At 40.7% G+C, this 14,909-nt stretch overlaps 1 protein-coding gene across 1 annotated transcript in view; it reads right to left on the bottom strand.

Annotated features, from left to right (window-relative positions):
* Positions 1 to 14,909, bottom strand: part of LOC139405168 (NLR family CARD domain-containing protein 3-like) — a 457,948-nt gene that overhangs the window by 156,364 nt on the left and 286,675 nt on the right. The window lies entirely within an intron of this gene.

Here is a 14,909-nt window from a genome sequence, read left to right as displayed (position 1 = left end):
GATTGAGAGAGACACCAGACAATACACAGAGACAGCAACAGAAGAATGACGGAGAGAAACACCAGACAAGACACAGAGAAAGCAATATAATTATAGGATATGATGGCGAGAGACACCAGATAAGACACAGAGAAAGCAACAGAAGAATATGATATGATGGAGAGAGACACCAGACAAGACACAGAGACAGCAACAGAAGAATATGATATGATGGAGAGAGGCACCAGGCAAGACACAGAGACAGCAACAGAATTATAGGATATGATGGAGAGAGAAACCAGACAAGACACAGAGACAGCAACAGAAGAATTATGGAGAGAGTCACCAGACAAGACACAGAGACAGCAACAGAATACTATGATATGATGGAGAGAGACACCAGACAAGACACAGAGACAGCAACAGAATACTATGATATGATGGAGAGAGACATCAGACAAGACACAGAAACAGAAGAATAGGATATGATGGAGAGAGACACCAGACAAGACACAGAGACAGCAACAGAAGAATAGGATATGATGGAGCGAGACACAAGACAAGACACAGAGACAGCAACAGAAGAATGATGGAGAGAGACACCAGACAAGACACAGAGACAGCAACAGAAGAATAGGATATGATGGAGAGAGACACCAGACAAGACAGAGAGACAGCAACAGAAGAATAGGATATGATGGAGAGAGACACCAGACAAGACACAGAAACAGCAACAGAAGATTAGGATATGATGGAGAGAGACACCAGCCAAGACAGAGAGACAGCAACAGAAGAATAGGATATGATGGAGAGAGACACCAGACAAGACACAGAGACAGCAACAGAAGAATAGGATATGATGGAGAGAGACACAAGGCAAGACACAGAGACAGCAATATAAGTATAGGATATGATGGAGAGAGACACCAGACAAGGCACAGAGACAGCAATATAATTTTAGGATATGATGGAGAGAGCCACCAGACAGGACACAGAGAAAGAAACTGAAAAATAGGATATTATGGAGAGCGACACCAGACAAGACATAGAGACAACAACAGAAGTATAGGATATGATAGAGAGAGGCACCAGACAAGACACAGAGACAGCAACAGAAATATAGGATATGATGGGGAGAGAAACCAGACAAGACACAGAGACAGCAACAGAATATATATATTTATTTTTTTTCACCTTTATTTAACCAGGTAGGCAAGTTGAGAACAAGTTCTCATTTACAATTGCGACCTGGCCAAGATAAAGCAAAGCAGTTCGACACATACAACGACACAGAGTTACACATGGAGTAAAACAAACATACAGTCAATAATACAGTATAAACAAGTCTATATACAATGTGAGCAAATGAGGTGAGATAAGGGAGGTAAAGGCAAAAAAAGGCCATGGTGGCAAAGTAAATATAATATAGCAAGTAAAACACTGGAATGGTAGATTTGCAATGGAAGCAAAATAAGTTAATTAATTAAATACAGTAGGGAAAGAGGTAGTTGTTTGGGCTAAATTATAGGTGGGCTATGTACAGGTGCAGTAATCTGTGAGCTGCTCTGACAGTTGGTGCTTAAAGCTAGTGAGGGAGATAAATGTTTCCAGTTTCAGAGATTTTTGTAGTTCGTTCCAGTCATTGGCAGCAGAGAACTGGAAGGAGAGGCGGCCAAAGAAAGAATTGGTTTTGGGGGTGACTAGAGAGATATACCTGCTGGAGCGTGTGCTACAGGTGGGAGATGCTATGGTGACCAGCGAGCTGAGATAAGGGGGGACTTTACCTAGCAGGGTCTTGTAGATGACATTGAGCCAGTGGGTTTGGCGACGAGTATGAAGCAAGGGCCAGCCAACGAGAGCGTACAGGTCGCAATGGTGGGTAGTATATGGGGCTTTAGTGACAAAACGGATTGCACTGTGATAGACTGCATCCAATTTGTTGAGTAGGGTATCGGAGGCTATTTTGTAAATGACATCGCCAAAGTCGAGGATTGGTAGGATGGTCAGTTTTAAAGGGTATGTTTGGCAGCATGAGTGAAGGATGCTTTGTTGCGAAATAGGAAGCCAATTCTAGATTTAACTTTGGATTGGAGATGTTTGATATGGGTCTGGAAGGAGAGTTTACAGTCTAACCAGACACCTAAGTATTTGTAGTTGTCCACGTATTCTAAGTCAGAGCCGTCCAGAGTAGTGATGTTGGACAGGCGGGTAGGTGCAGGTAGCGATTGGTTGAAGAGCATGCATTTAGTTTTACTTGTATTTAAGAGCAATTGGAGGCCACGAAGGAGAGTTGTATGGCATTGAAGCTTGCCTGGAGGGTTGTTAACACAGTGTCCAAAGAAGGGCCAGAAGTATACAGAATGGTGTCGTCTGCGTAGAGGTGGATCAGAGACTCACCAGCAGCAAGAGCGACCTCATTGATGTATACAGAGAAGAGAGTCTGTCCAAGAATTGAACCCTGTGGCACCCCCATAGAGACCGCCAGAGGTCCGGACAGCAGACCCTCAGATTTGACACACTGAACTCTATCAGAGAAGTAGTTGGTGAACCAGGCGAGGCAATCATTTGAGAAACCAAGGCTGTCGAGTCTGCCGATGAGGATGTGGTGATTGACAGAGTCGAAAGCCTTGGCCAGATCAATGAATACGGCTGCACAGTAATGTTTCTTATCGATGGCGGTTAAGATATCATTTAGGACCTTGAGCGTGACTGAGGTGCACCCATGACCAGCTCTGAAACCAGATTGCATAGCAGAGAAGGTACGGTGAGATTCGAAATGGTCGGTAAATTGTTTGTTGACTTGGCTTTCGAAGACCTTAGAAAGGCATGGTAGGATAGATATAGGTCTGTAGCAGTTTGGGTCAAGAGTGTCCCCCCCTTTGAAGAGGGGGATGACCGCAGCTGCTTTCCAATCTTTGGGAATCTCAGACGACACGAAAGAGAGGTTGAACAGGCTGGTAATAGGGGTGGCAACAATTTCGGCAGATAATTTTAGAAAGAAAGGGTCCAGATTGTCTAGCCCGGCTGATTTGTAGGGGTCCAGATTTTGCAGCTCATTCAGAACATCAGCTGAATGGATTTGGGAGAAGGAGAAATGGGGAAGGCTTGGGTGAGTTGCTGTGGGGGGTGCAGTGCTGTTGACCGGGGTAGGAGTAGCCAGGTGGAAAGCATGGCCAGCCGTAGAAAAATGCTTATTGAAATTCTCAATTATGGTGGATTTATCAGTGGTGATAGTGTTTCCTATCTTCAGTGCAGTGGGCAGCTGGGAGGAGGTTTTCTTATTCTCCATGGACTTTACAGTGTCCCAGAACTTTTTTGAGTTAGTGTTGCAGGAAGCAAATTTCAGCTTGAAAAACCTAGTCTTGGCTTTTCTAACTGCCTGTGTATAATGGTTTCTACCTTCCCTGAACAGCTGCATATCACGGGGGCTGTTCGATGCTAATGCAGAACGCCAGAGGATGTTTTTGTGTTGGTTAAGGGCAGTCAGGTCTGGGGAGAACCAAGGGCTATATCTGTTCCTGGTTCCAAATTTCTTGAATGGGGCATGTTTATTTAAGATGGTTAGGAAGGCAGTTTTAAAAAATATCCAGGCATCCTCTACTGACGGGATGAGATCAATATCCTTCCAGGATACCCCGGCCAGGTCAATTAGAAAGGCCTGCTCGCTGAAGTGTTTCAGGGAGCGTTTTACAGTGATGAGTGGAGGTCGTTTGACCGCTGACCCATTACGGATGCAGGCAATGAGGCAGTGATCGCTGAGATCTTGGTTGAAAACAGCAGAGGTGTATTTAGAGGGCAAGTTGGTTAGGATGATATCTATGAGGGTGCCTGTGTTTAAGGCTTTGGGGAGGTACCTGGTAGGTTCATTGATAATTTGTGTGAGGTTGAGGGCATCAAGTTTAGATTGTAGGATGGCTGGGGTGTTAAGCATGTTCCAGTTTAGGTCGCCTAGCAGCACAAGCTCTGAAGATAGATGGGGGGCAATCAGTTCACATATGGTGTCCAGAGCACAGCTGGGGGCAGAGGGTGGTCTATAGCAGGCGGCAACGGTGAGAGACTTGTTTTTAGAGAGGTGGATTTTTAAAAGTAGAAGTTCAAATTATTTGGGTACAGACCTGGATAGTAGGACAGAACTCTGCAGTCTATCTTTGCAGTAGATTGCAACACCGCCCCCTTTGGCAGTTCTATCTTGTCTGAAAATGTTGTAGTTTGGAATTAAAATGTCAGAATTTTTGGTGGTCTTCCTAAGCCAGGATTCAGACACAGCTAGAACATCCGGGTTGGCAGAGCGTGCTAAAGCAGTGAATAGAACAAACTTAGGGAGGAGGCTTCTAATGTTAACATGCATGAAACCAAGGCTATTACGGTTACAGAAGTCGTCAAAAGAGAGCGCCTGGGGAATAGGAGTGGAGCTAGGCACTGCAGGGCCTGGATTCACCTCTACATCGCCAGAGGAACAGAGTAGGAGTAGAATAAGGGTGCGGCTAAAAGCAATAAGAATTGGTCGTCTAGAACGTCTGGAACAGAGAGTAAAAGGAGGTTTCTGGGGGCGATAAAATAGCATCAAGTTATAATGTACAGACAAAGGTATGGTAGGGTGTGCATACAGTGGAGGTAAACCTAGGTATTGAGTGATGAAGAGAGAGATATTGTCTCTAGAAACATAATTGAAACCAGGAGATGTCATTGCATGTGTGGGTGGTGGAACTAATAGGTTGGATAAGGTATAATGAGCAGGACTAGAGGCTCTACAGTGAAATAAGCCAATAAACATTAACCAGAACAGCAATGGACAAGGTATATTGACATTAAGGAGAGGCATGCTTATTCAAGTGATCAAAAGGGTCCGGTGAGTGCAGGGGTTGGTTGGGGGTCACGGCGATTTAGACAGCTAAATCGGTAGCAAGCTAGCATAGGATGGAGGTCTGTTATTAGCCACCTCTTGCGTTCCGTCAGTAGATTAGTGGGGTTCCGTGTGGTAGAGTGGATTAATCCAAATCACACAACAACAACAAAAATAAAAACAATAGATATAGTTATAGAGGCCCAAGAAGAAAAATAACTAAATAAAAATAAAATAAAAATTGTCCGATTGTCTATTCAGATAGCAGCCGATAAGACAGCCAACGGCTAGCAGGCCGCAGATGGGCGCCCAGGCAACGTCGCGCCGGAGGAGCCAGCCGAACAACTCCCTCGGGTAGACAACGTCGGCAGTCCAGCTGTGAAGGCCCTGTGGGGCTCCGCGTAGGCAGCAAAACGGGTCCGGATAGGTGACTGCAGCCCAGGAGTGATTGATGGAACTCTTCAGCTGGCTAGCTCCGGAACAATTGATGTTAGCTCCGGAATCGACGAAAGCCGATAGTCACACGGATAGCAGCTAGCTAGCTGTGAGATCCAGGTATGAATGTCCAGAGCCAGCGGCCGAAAATCCAGGGACATGGAGAGAACAATTGGTCCGGTATGTTCCGTTCCGAGCCGCGCTACGCTGCGCCGCGCCGCGCTGGGCCGCGCCGTACAAAACTGGCAATAGATTATCGAGCCAAAGGACAGCCGATGACCACAAACCGTGGTTAGCTGAGTACTAACGATTAACCAGTAAAGAAGCTACTGAACCAGCTTCTGATTAGCTTCTGGACCAGCTTCTGGCTAGCTTCTGGCTAGCTCCTGGCTAGCCCCCGGCTAGCTTCTGGCTAGTTTCTGGCTAGCCTCTTGGAGGATTACAGATCTGAGGTAAATAATACTTTTTTTCTAAATATAAATTGGTGAGGCGGGTTTCAGGAGAGTGTTTTGAAGATGAGTTTATGGAAAATTAAAAAAAAAAATATTATGTGAAAAAAAAAAGTTGTAAATATATATATATACGGGACACGACAAGACGAGGACAAAAGACGTCTGAACTGCTATGCCATCTTGGGATAGAAAGGAGCACAGTACCACAGTGATTGCCACCAGAGTCTCTAGCTAGTGATAATGCCAGTCCAGTCCAACTGTTTTGGCCCTGCACCCCCACCCATGTTGATGTGACGTGTGAAGAATGATGGAGAGAGACACCAGACAAGACACAGAGACAGCAACAGAAGAACATGATATGATGGAGAGAGACACCAGACAAGACACAGAGACAGCAACAGAAGAATGATTGAGAGAGACACCAGACAAGACACAGAGACAGCAACAGAAGAATAGGATATGATGGAGAGAAACACAAGACAAGACACAGAGACAGCTACAAGATTATAGGATATGATGGAGAGAGACACCAGACAAGACACAGAGACAGCAACAGAATAATAGGATATGATGAAGAGAGACACCAGACAAGACACAGAGACAGCAACAGAATAATAGGATATGATGGAGAGAGACACCAGACAGGACACAGAGACAGCAACAGAAGAGTAGGATATGATGGAGAGAGACACCAGACAGGACACAGAGACAGCAACAGAATAATAGGATATGATGAAGAGAGACACCAGACAAGACACAGAGACAGCAACAGAATAATAGGATATGATGGAGAGAGACACCAGACAAGACACAGAGACAGCAACATAATAGTATATAATGGAGAGACATCAGACAAGACACAGAGACAGCAACAGAATAATAGGATATAATGTAGGGAGACCGTTTGGCTCATTGGACAGGTTGTAGTCTATGTTTGAAGTTCTTGAGTGGTTTTTGGCAATACACTGGTGTTCTATTCATGAATTTAGCTGTTGAAATTCCTTCCTGGACATCCCTACTGGCTATTGGCTAAGCCAACACTGTCTTCAAATCCTAGGGGAGAGAGGAGCTGCTTCATTTGGGGAGAGAGGAGCTGGTACCCCTGGGGAGAGAGAAGCTGCTACCCCTGGGGAGAGAGGAGCTGCTACCCCTGGGGAGAGAGGAGCTGCTACCAATGTTGAGAGAGGAGCTGCTACCCCTGGAGAGAGAGGAGCTGCTATCCCTGGAGAGAGAGGAGCTGCTACCCCTGGGGAGTGAGGAGCTGCTACCCCTGGGGAGAGAGGAGCTGCTACCCCTGGGGAGAGACGACATGCTACTCCTTGGGTGAGAGGAGCTGCAACCAGGAGAGACTGCGATCTTGCTCTGGAGGAGCTTACCAAATGGTGAATGTTGGGGCACGTTTGGCAGGATTTTCAGTGATGAAGACTGCTGAACTTGTTGATGTTTTACAATATGGCTTGCCCGTCTCATTTACCAGGTCTCAACACAATAGAACACAACGGTCACTGGAATTTCATAATTACTATTAATTATACATGAATTAAATCACTCAGTTTATTTTATAAGAATTTGTAAGATTCCTATTTGCATAAAATAGACAGAGACCAGTCTTATCAAAATTAGATGGTCGTATTTATTCTCGAAGCGCTCCCATGTAACCACGAACAACAGTTTATATACAAAATATGACATCATTGGTTCTAGAATGAATCTCCTCCTCTCGACCGAGACAAAGCTAGTTTAAAAGTTCATTCTGACCCACTAGCACACACACAGGACACACAACATAACTGAATTAACTCTTCACCCCTCACCATTATCCATCACCACTTAGCTGACAGTTCCAGTTAATGGAAAACCTGGGAAAGCCCTCACTGCCTTTTCTAAACATCCCAGAGCTGAGTCGGTTCAACCATAGGTTAACGACCCTCTCTGCTTACTTAACCCACAACCCATTCCTCTCCAGACTAGTTGGAATGGTGTTCATTATATTTAATTAATCCTTGTTCATGCCACATAATCCCTTCTTTATGAACTTACATTATTAATCAGATATAATAAAACAGGGTATAGTTTACTTAGTTACAGTTCTATTTAAATGTTGATGTTGTTTAGTCATTATTCATAAAATTCCTATCAACAACCATCAACAAAACACCAAATGATGGACTTTCTTGTGGAACAATGGTGACACATCCCTCCAATAGACTTCCAGACAGTTGTAGAATGTATTCCAAGACACATTGTAAGAGCTGTAAAGAGAGAGGGAGTGGGAGAGAGAACAGGCAGAACCTGATATGTAAATGAGCAGAGCAAATGAAAGTAACTTTTGACGATCTGATGATCATTCCAGACTGTGTTTCTATTTGGAGATAAAAGGTAAGACGACAATTGTTATGTGTTTTCATATAGTTGATGATATTGTTATGTGTATTCATATAGTTGATGATATTGTCATATAGTTGATGATATTGTTATGTGTATTCATATAGTTGATGATATTGTTATGTGTATTCATATACTTGATGATATTGTTATGTGTATTCATATAGTTGATGATATTGTTATGTGTATTCATATAGTTGATGATATTGTTATGTGTTTTCATATAGTTGATTATATTGTTATGTGTATTCATATAGTTTATTATATTTATGATGGACAGTGTTGTAATAGTCCTTAAATGTTTGATATAAATTAGATGTGTTGGTTGAATATGTTCTGTTTCCATCTGTCTGCCCCAGGGTGATCGCTCCTACACTATCTAGAATCTGAAAGGGTTTTTTGGCTGTCCCCATAGGTTAACCCTTTGTAGAACCATTTTTGGTACTAGGTAGAACCCTTTTGGGTTCCATGAAGAACCCTTTCCACAGTGGGTTCTACATGGAAGCAAGAAGGGTTCTACCCGGAACCCAAAATAATCTCCTATGTGGACAGCTGGAGGACCTGTTTGGAACCCTTTATTCTAAGAGTGTACTGTATCATAGGCTTGACCCCTCACCAATAGGCTTGTCTTCTCTAGACACAACAAGCAAACAAACATTCTCTCTTTCTAATCGACCGTTAATGCTTTTCACTCAGGAAGGTATGTGAAAGAGACAATTCTTGTGGAAAGCCGAGCAACATACACTTCCTCAAAACAGGTTGTGTGTATTCATTAGTGCCCACCGTAGCAAAACATTTGGCAACAGAAACCGTTTATGTCACATTGTACAAAGTTTGGAGTAAACTGTTTATGCAACATTTTAAAACTGTAGGCTGTGGAGTAAATTAATGAATACATCCCAGGTTGTTGCCTACGACTCGGCATGTTGATACCTGCCTGATGCTGAAACCTGAACGTAGCCTGAGGGGTAAACTATGATACCAGCTAGATATACTGGTTTTCTAAAGTTAGACAGCTTCAGTTAGCTTCACATTTCAGCTCAGGCCTCATCCATCAGAATATACAGTCAATGACTTGACATGTTCTGGTTGTGAATTCAGGCTACAAGGTAAGAATCCTGCCAGGGATTATTGTAAAGTGTGTAGAGACATTAAATGTCTGGTGTAATGTTAGTATAGTGAAGTATAACACTCCTAACAGTAGATACATTAAATGTCTGGTGTAATGTTAGTATAGTGAATGACAGTATAACACTCCTAACAGTAGATATATTAAATGTATGGTGTAATGTTAGTATAGTGAATGACAGTACAACACTCCTAACAGTATATACATTAAATGTATGGTGTAATGTTAGTATAGTGAAGTAAAACACTCCTAACAGTAGATACATTAAATGTATGGTGTAATGTTAGTATAGTGAATGACAGTATAACACTCCTAACAGTAGATACATTAAATGTATGGTGTAATGTTAGTATAGTGAATGACAGTATAACACTCCTAACAGTAGAGACATTAAATGTATGGTGTAATGTTAGTATAGTGAATGACAGTAAAACACTCCTAACAGTAGAGACATTAAATGTATGGTGTAATGTTAGTATAGTGAATGACAGTATAACACTCCTAACAGTAGAGACATTCAATGTATGGTGTAATGTTAGTATAGTGAATGACAGTATAACACTCCTAACAGTAGATACATTAAATGTATGGTGTAATGTTAGTATAGTGAATGACAGTATAACACTCCTAACAGTAGATACATTAAATGTATGGTGTAATGTTAGTATAGTGAATGACAGTATAACACTCCTAACAGTAGATACATTAAATGTATGGTGTAATGTTAGTATAGTGAATGACAGTATAACACTCCTAACAGTAGATACATTAAATGTATGGTGTAATGTTAGTATAGTGAAGTATAACACTCCTAACAGTAGATACATTAAATGTCTGGTGTAATGTTAGTATAGTGAATGACAGTATAACACTCCTAACAGTAGATACATTAAATGTCTGGTGTAATGTTAGTATAGTGAATGACAGTAAAACACTCCTAACAGTAGAGACATTAAATGTATGGTGTAATGTTAGTATAGTGAATGACAGTATAACACTCCTAACAGTAGATACATTAAATGTCTGGTGTAATGTTAGTATAGTGAATGACAGTATAACACTCCTAACAGTAGATACATTAAATGTCTGGTGTAATGTTAGTATAGTGAATGACAGTATAACACTCCTAACAGTAGATACATTAAATGTCTGGTGTAATGTTAGTATAGTGAATGACAGTATAACACTCCTAACAGTCTACTTCTACTGAGACAGGTTGGTGTCAGTTTAATCACACAACATGGAGCTGACTGGACGTGGTCAAGTCAAATTCAATATATCAACATTCATATATTATAGTTCTACATTTAACATTTCATATGATAATGTATTGTATCATAGTTCCTCTATAGTGTAGTGATCCTCTACATTTCATATAATAATGTAATTGTATCATAGGTCCTCTATAGTGTAGTGATCCTCTACATTTCATATGATAATGTAATTGTATCATAGTTCCTCTATAGTGTAGTGATCCTCTACATTTCATAGGATAATGTAATTGTATCATAGTTCCTCTATAGTGTAGTGATACTCTACATTTCATGTGATAATGTAATTGTATCATAGGTCCTCTATAGTGTAGTGATCCTCTACATTTCATATGATAATGTAATTGTATCATAGTTCCTCTATAGTGTAGTGATCCTCTACATTTCATAGGATAATGTAATTGTATCATAGTTCCTCTATAGTGTTGTGATCCTCACTATATGAGCCACGTCACAATTCCAACCAAGTAACCCAATTGATGCCAATGGTGCGATGCGTAGGTTGTTCACCTTTAACACATGCAACCTGGGTTCGCTTCCCTGCCCCGCTGTTTGCTACATTGGTGTCAGAGACATGCTTTTGTGTGAGCCAGGTAACAATTCCCACCATGTGGGTTAACCCTATTGGTGCAATACGTAGGGTGTTGACCTCCCTGCCTGCTGTTTTCAACTATATTAACAGCACAGGCTGCCTGTAGGGTGTTGACCTCCCTGCCTGCTGTTTTCAACTATATTAACAGCACAGGCTGCCTGTAGGGTGTTGACCTCCCTGCCTTCTGTTTTCAACTATATTAACAGCACAGGCTGCCTGTAGGGTGTTGACCTCCCTGCCTGCTGTTTTCAACTATATTAACAGCACAGGCTGCCTGTAGGGTGTTGACCTCCCTGCCTGCTGTTTTCAACTATATTAACAGCACAGGCTGCCTGTAGGGTGTTGACCTCCCTGCCTGCTGTTTTCAACTATATTAACAGCACAGGCTGCCTGTAGGGTGTTGACCTCCCTGCCTGCTGTTTTCAACTATATTAACAGCACAGGCTGCCCGTAGGGTGTTGATCTCCCTGCCTGCTGTTTTCAACTATATTAACAGCACAGGCTGCCCGTAGGGTGTTGACCTCCCTGCCTGCTGTTTTCAACTATATTAACAGCACAGGCTGCCTGTAGGGTGTTGACCTCCCTGCCTGCTGTTTTCAACTATATTAACAGCACAGGCTGCCTGTAGGGTGTTAACCTCCCTGCCTGCTGTTTTCAACTATATTAACAGCACAGGCTGCCTGTAGGGTGTTGACCTCCCTGCCTGCTGTTTTCAACTATATTAACAGCACAGGCTGCCTGTAGGGTGTTGACCTCCCTGCCTGCTGTTTTCAACTATATTAACAGCACAGGCTGCCTGTAGGGTGTTGACCTCCCTGCCTGCTGTTTTCAACTATATTAACAGCACAGGCTGCCCGTAGGGTGTTGACCTCCCTGCCTGCTGTTTTCAACTATATTAACAGCACAGGCTGCCTGTAGGGTGTTGACCTCCCTGCCTGCTGTTTTCAACTATATTAACAGCACAGGCTGCCTGTAGGGTGTTGACCTCCCTGCCTGCTGTTTTCAACTATATTAACAGCACAGGCTGCCTGTAGGGTGTTGACCTCCCTGCCTGCTGTTTTCAACTATATTAACAGCACAGGCTGCCTGTAGGGTGTTGACCTCCCTGCCTGCTGTTATCAACTATATTAACAGCACAGGCTGCCCGACATTCGTTGAACTAAGAGACACAATAATACGAGTGAAAGGATTTTAGGATAATATCAGTAAGTGTTGATTTAGAGTTGTCTTCTGGGTTCAGCCTTCTAGTTGCCTTTATCAACAGGTTGAAATGTAATAAATGACATCACAATGACATGTCCTCAGAGTTGGAAAGATCCTACATCTGTACACATTATTTAACATGGTGACATGGTGCTGCTAGTGAAAGAAAACATTAAGAGACAGAATACAGGCGGTGGAGTTTGCACAAAGTTAACGTACAACAATATATTGAACTAGGTAGACTGAGCATAGAGCTAAAGGCTATAACCACGGGGAAGAAACTGTTCAGATTGGGGTCTATAACATCCAATCACTTAGGTTTACAGCAGCTGACAGTTGCAACTTCATTGCTAATAACTCAAACTTCCTTTTTTCAGATAAAGACCTCATCTCTGTACAGATGTAGGATCTTAATTTGATCACCCTGTTGCAGGAAAACTAAAACTTGCAGTGTATTTGATGTTTTAAAAGGCTTCTGAAGTTTGTCATTTCCACTTTCCACTTTAAAATGTTAATTATAATCCACATAATTTTTCTGCTGCAGTAAACTGTCTCAAATTTATGATCCTACATCTGTAGCAAAACACCTGTCTTCCATGTGTTCTCCTTTGACATCTTTTATTTACTGTTGTTTAGGCTGGTTGAATGAGTTGCCTATGAAAGCTACTTCATCTGTAAGAAAACAGGCGGCTGCACCAGTGACTGTAAGTTATGTGATTTCCTCATGTGAAATTAGAAGTATGTTTGTAGCCTACACAGTTATAAAATGGCTGATGAAACTGTGACACATATTTCTCTGTAACATTAGAAGTCAGATAAATAATAAGTGTAAAAATTAAAAACTTTAAAATAAGTGTGAGACATGGCCTTGTGTTGCTGTACTGTCTAGAACTTCCTTAATAAACAGTGACTTATTATTATTATTGTTATTATTATTATTGTTGCTGTACTGTCTAGAACTACCTTAACAAACAGTGACTTATTATTATTATTGTTGCTGTACTGTCTATAACTACCTTAACAAACAGTGAATTATTATTATTATTATTATTATTGTTGCTGTACTGTCTATAACTACCTTAACAAACAGTGACTTATTATTATTATTTCTGCTGTACTGTCTAGAACTACCTTAACAAACAGTGACTTATTATTATTATTATTATTATTATTATTGTTGCTGTACTGTCTATAACTACCTTAACAAACAGTGACTTATTATTATTATTTCTGCTGTACTGTCTAGAACTACCTTAACAAACAGTGACTTATCATTATTATTATTATTATTATTATTGTTGTTGTACTGTCTATAACTACCTTAACAAACAGTGACTTATTATTATTATTATTATTATTATTATTATTATTGTTGCTGTACTGTCTAGAACTACCTTAACAAACAGTTACTTATTATTATTATTATTATTGTTGCTGTTGTAACGGTTTTCTTGATGAGAAGGAGAGTCGGACCAAAATGCGGCGTGTCTATTGCAATCCATGTTTAAAGAAGTAACACACTAAACACAAACACTACCAAAACAATAAACTTAACGAAAACCGAAACAGCCTATACTTGTGCAACCTAACACAGAACAATGACATCAGGACACTAAGGACAATCACCCACGACAAACTCAAAGAATATGGCTGCCTAAATATGGTTCCCAATCAGAGACAACGATAAACACCTGCCTCTGATTGAGAACCACTTCAGACAGCCATAGACTTAGCTAGAACACCCCACTAGCTACAATCCCCATAAATACACACCACATACAAAAACCCATGCCACACCCTGGCCTGACCAAATAAATAAAGAAACACAAAATACTTTGACCAGGGTGTGACAGCTGTACTGTCTATAACTACCTTAACAAACAGTGACTTATTATTATTATTATTGTTGTTGCTGTACTGTCTATAACTACCTTAACAAACAGTGACTTATTATTATTATTATTATTATTGTTGCTGTACTGTCTAGAACTACCTTAACAAACAGTGACTTATTATTATTATTATTGTTGCTGTACTGTCTAGAACTACCTTAACAAACAGTGACTTATTATTATTATTATTATTATTGTTGTTGTACTGTCTATAACTACCTTAACAAACAGTGACTTATTATTATTATTATTGTTGTTGTACTGTCTATAACTACCTTAACAAACAGTGACTTATTATTATTATTATTATTATTATTGATGCTGTACTGTCTAGAACTACCTTAACAAACAGTGACTTATTATTATTATTATTATTATTGTTGCTGTACTGTCTATAACTACCTTAACAAACAGTGACTTATTATTATTATTATTGTTGTTGTACTGTCTATAACTACCTTAACAAACAGTGACTTATTATTATTATTATTATTATTATTGATGCTGTACTGTCTAGAACTACCTTAACAAACAGTGACTTATTATTATTATTATTATTATTATTGTTGCTGTACTGTCTAGAACTACCTTAACAAACAGTGACTTATTATTATTATTGACAGTTAACATGGAGATGAAATGTCACAACTACGTTTTCATGTGATTGCATTAAATCATCTGATTGTTTCTGTGTCTGTTAATAAATGTTTTATAAGAGATAATTAATA

This window comes from Oncorhynchus clarkii, unplaced genomic scaffold, assembly GCF_045791955.1.
Source record: "Oncorhynchus clarkii lewisi isolate Uvic-CL-2024 unplaced genomic scaffold, UVic_Ocla_1.0 unplaced_contig_8549_pilon_pilon, whole genome shotgun sequence".
Taxonomy (NCBI): Eukaryota; Metazoa; Chordata; class Actinopteri; order Salmoniformes; family Salmonidae; genus Oncorhynchus; species Oncorhynchus clarkii.
This window is presented reverse-complemented; position numbering and strand designations above follow the sequence as displayed.